Raw genomic sequence first — 5,129 nt, forward strand, 5'->3', positions numbered from 1 at the left:
GAAAATTTATTTTTTAGGTTCTGAAGTATTTTCAGATTAAAAGCGTGAACAGGTAGCTTCTCATGTTGTAAATAATCAGACTTAATAGCATAAGAAACTGGACTGGTAACAGTGTTGGCCATTTCTGTGTAAATAGTGCTTTGTTCAGTTCTCCAATAAACACTCTGCACTTTATCCTGATATACAGTTCTAAAGTCCCAACATTTTGAATACAACATCTGTAGAACACTGCAGCGTGACTGTAACTACTCTTGCTGTCGCTTCATTACTCCATTGATATTCCCTGATAAGTTCATCTGAGGAAAAGGCAATGAGTGAAGGAATTTTTCAATCTTCTTTAAATTTCCACATTTCTGAAATGTGCCAGATAAAGGTTTCTCAGTGTGTTTCACACAATACACATTACCTGCTGTCTATTTTTCCTAGGAAAACATTTGATACTCCTGACTATGTTCGACAGCGAGAGGCTGAAGCTATCAAGATAACTGCCAACGCAAACATTTTTTGTGATGTCGCAAAGAAACAAGTAGATGTAGTCTAAGAGATACAGAGGAAAAGAAATGAACTTTCACATCTGGATGTTCCATTTCTAATAATTCTTGCATTCAAGAAAGTCATACAGGGATACTTCTTAAATTATTTCTCCTTACTAAAACTGTTCTAGTGAGTACTACATGTTGTACCAAGGAGCTGATGTAATATATCGACATGTTCACTGAAACGTATTAGGACCTACTTTGTGGTTTTATTTACTGCGCTGTCGTAATTACATTTTACGTTTTTTCTGCACTGCTAGCAAACACACCAGAAAAATATTAAATGTTACGCCTGTAACAGCTTTTCTAGTAACCGTGATACGATACAAATTTTTTTTCACTGAAATTTCATCTATCACAGTTGAAAGAGCATAGTAATTTTTGTTTCGTTAAATGCAAATAAGAAGGTATGGGCGTAGGGAAAACTTCTTCATTTAATTTGTGATTGATGTAGCAGTGAACGATTTTCTTGAACTTTTCTTTGTTCATCTTTTTCCAAAATGCACAAAATGTTTATGAGCCGTGTATCGACTCGTGCTACACCTTGTGTTTAGATTGCTTTGGTTTTCCTTTTCTTCCCCTGACATGTTTGTTTGATATGTTGTCTGTCATTAAGTGACTGCTTGGTTGTCTTTACCGTTTGCTATCGATATCTGCGTTTTTGCTTCCGGGAAACTGCTATGGAGGAAGTGAGATCCTTGACAGGTTGTAACCTCGTGTAGTGGCGCGGAAGTAGAGGCGTGCGCTAAGAGAGTGTGATGGACGCGGGAGCGCAGTGTGGCTCGCCAGCGCGGACCAGGCGTCGTCGGTTGTACCTAGTCGCTACGTGATGTATGTCGGTTGTGTGTAACGAGCGGGTCGAGTTGGCGGAAGAGCTTCCCGCGGGTTGGTTGTATACAGAATCGCCCCACAAGTAGTTGCTGTTCATTTCACCTTGGTGGGACGTTAACAAACTTCTTTAAGTCGTCCGTTTCAACACTGAAGTTTAAAAAGGAGACACTTGACTTGAAGCAGCGGTCACTACCCGTCAACATTTCAGAAAAGACGTGAACTTCGGTGACAGAGCGTGTTGTCGCGTGACCGTGGCGTGTTGGGTACACTGGCGAGGCGTGCGCGGTCGGATGTGTGGATCCTTGCCATCGGAGGTCGTGTACTGCCTGTTCGAGCATTATTGCAAGTTAAGTTAGTGGAAGATTTAATCATTAAGTAATAAGTTTGCGTAACCAGTGTCTCTTCTGCCTTGTGGCCTCCGGCTATCGGGTTTCCTGTCCCTGGCACCGGTGTAATTGAAGACTGTGATCTTTCCTCCTCCTCTCGTTACTGCCCGATGGGGGGTGTAGTTTTGGCAGATTAATTGTTTCGCTATTCTGTCGTGTGATATGAGTAAATTCATGCTTCTTGTTGGTTGATAATGTGGTCGCTCATTCAGGACTGTGTGCTGTAATGTTGCCTTGCACGAGGTTAGCTCTAATTCTGTCAGCAAGTTAAGCCATCTTATTACAAGTTTTCGCTGGCTAAAAGTCGGTGCAATGAGCAGCCTGAGAGTGGCAATTGTGTTCACGGGCGTATTTAAATTGGTCAGTATTCTGCCTAGCCTGAGCATCACTGAGTGGGTGATTTGTGGCTGCGTTACACGGGTCCGTCATATCTGTTATGTTCTAATGATATTCCAGAACACTTTTGTTTAAAAACTTTTTTAATTTCCTCCATTCCTTTATTGTCATTAATCGTGTGTTTACTGAGACCTTTGATTTTTTTTTTTTTTAATGGCGGTATTGGTAGCTTCACTGCCTCACCGTACTTTATTAACAAAGTTCTGCATTTACTTTAGTAACCTGTTTACTGTTGTTCTTTAAATTTTTTTAACTGTTGTATTGCTATAAATTACTTGATTGCCGTTAGCGGCGTGTTTTGAAAGGCTGTTATTGCCGTACCGCTAGTTTCTGTAAGATATGAATAAAACATTTGCGTGTGAGAATCTCAACTACTAGAAGTTTGGCCCCGTTTCCCAACTTGTGGTGTGGCTTGTAGTAACCGTAACCACTGTGTGTGTCACTTTACAAACACTGTTTGCAATTGTATGGAGATATCGAAACAATAAAATAGCAAAGTAACACTCTTTGTATCAGAATATAATTACCAAAAGCCATGAATTAGTGTCCGCTGTGAGTAAACATTCATCCCTTCTTGTTCACTAAGAATATATTCTACACACAACTGTGGTGTGAGATCTTGTACAATTTGAGAACTTATACATACTGATTTTTGAACTGGTATGCAGGAAGACAAAACCTATTGCTTTTAAAATTTGTGCATTTTGATTTCACGTTTTATGGAACTACTCCAATCTCTGTTACTTAATAATTTTGCGAAATAAAGGAAAGAATTTACTGAGAAAAAGTACTGGAGTTGCATAACATGATCATTTAAGTGTGATATCCACTGCTGAAATTTCCGTTGACAGAGATCATAACTGAATACGGCTGCACTATTCAGTGTAATGGTTACTTACAATCATGTCAAATATTTATTCTGGAATTCGCAAAATAGAGAAACGAAATAAGTAGCATTTAGACTAACCTAAGTGATTCATGAAGATAATAGTGTGTGGGGGGAAAAGAAAGGCTTTTCCTGACATTGAGTGTACGTTTTTCATTGTAGTGAGAAGCCTTAAATGCGCAAAAGTTGAAACAGTTTTCGGATCGAACTAAAATTGCCATTTCAATGTTGACAGTTTGAAAATCGGTAATTTTGATAAGTACAAGCAACGAAGTGTTCGGAAAGATCTTGTACTGTGAACAAATACAGTTAATAATGAGATTTAAATTAAAATGTTCAGCTGTCTAGCCTCGATGTTGCTATTATTAACGAATAAAATTCCGCATCAACGAATTAAGTTCCCAACTGTTCGATACAACCGTATAGTGTGACTGAATTCAGTGGCTTTAAAAAGAAACGGCAAGTTTCACGCAATGTTTTGAGGTAAAAAGTCTTGTTTTTGGCACAGAAACATGACGTTTTACCACACTCCCTGGCTCCAGCCCACGACAGCATGAAACTTCCTGGCAGATTAAAACTGTGTGCCCGACCGAGACTCGAACTCGGGACCCCCCAGGGGGTCCACAACTCTTTTGTGGATACGTGCGTGGCGAGCACAGGGCCCCGAGCCATTGCAGCCTTCTTTCTCTCCCGGGCTGCATTTCCTTTCCCTTCCCCTCCTTTCCCCTCCATACTCCTTTCCCCTCGCCCTCTCCTCTCTCTCTATTGGTGTCCTTGCTTACGTTGGCCCCGCTATCCTCCTGGTTCTGTTGGTTTTACTCTCCGGCTTTGTTGCGTACTTATCTCCTCTTTTTGGCATTCCTTGGTCCCCCTCTGGGGTTTGACCTCCATTCCAAAATTTCTCTTCCGTAGTGTGAGCCATTTGGGGAAGAGCACCTTACCTAGTGTCTCCGACGTGCGCCCTCCTAGTACATTCCACCTTTTCTTTCACGTCGTCTGATGCTAGGGTGCATAGCCAGCACGGTAGCCAACCCTTTTGGTTGAGCCCCCTGAACACACAGGGATCACACTTCTGATACCTGAGCTGTGACCTCCTCATGCATGCCTTGGAGTGGTTGCTCGTCATCCCGGAGCATCGGAACTCCCGGCAATGGCCGCCGTGCCAGACGGCCCTTGCTGTGGCTGGGTGGCGCCCGTGAGGAGAGCCCCTGATCGGAGTGGGTGGTATCAGGGCGGACGCTATGCAGATGAAACGCATCCGGGTCCAAAACTCTGGCCGTTCTGCGGCCGTCTGCGTGGTACTGATTCCTCAAGTGCTGCTTCTCTTGCCCCTTCGGCCTTCCCTTCCATGGCTACCCCCTGGGAAGAGGGTCAGGCCCGTCGTCTAGGGGCAAAACCTTTCCCCCGTTATCTAGTTTGCACCAGGACTGATGGAGATACTTTCACCAGTGTCAAACCTTTATTCTTTGTGGAACACATTGAAGACAAGTTTGGCGAAGTGGACTCCCTGAGCAAGATGCGGTCGGGTTCGTTGCTGATTAAAACTACTTCAGCTGCCCAATCTGCGGCCCTTCGTGCCTGTACCCATCTTGGCACAATTCCTGTGTCTATTACCCCTCACCAGTCTCTAAATATGGTACAAGGTGTGATTTTCCACAGGGACCTCATCCTTCAAACTGATGAGGAACTTCGGGACAATCTCGCACGGCGGGGTGTTCACTTTGTTCGGCGTGTTCAGAAGGGTCCTAAAGATAACCGTATTGATACTGGTGCCTTTATCCTGGCCTTTGAAGGGGATACCCTTCCTGAGAAAGTTAAGATTATGGTCTATCGCTGTGATGTGAAGCCGTACATCCCACCTCCTATGCGGTGTTTTAAGTGCTTGCGTTTTGGCCACATGTCTTCTCGCTGTTCCCAGGACCCTCTCTGTGGTGACTGTGGACGTCCACTCCATGAGGGGAGTCCCTGTGTTCCCCCTCCTGTATGTGTAAATTGTCATGGTAGTCATTCTCCACGTTCACCGGATTGCCCAGTATATAAGAAAGAAAAAAAGATACAAGAGTATAAGTCCCTCGATCGTTTAAGCTACACAGA

The sequence above is a fragment of the Schistocerca nitens genome, chromosome 9 (assembly GCF_023898315.1).
Source record: "Schistocerca nitens isolate TAMUIC-IGC-003100 chromosome 9, iqSchNite1.1, whole genome shotgun sequence".
NCBI lineage: Eukaryota > Metazoa > Arthropoda > Insecta > Orthoptera > Acrididae > Schistocerca > Schistocerca nitens.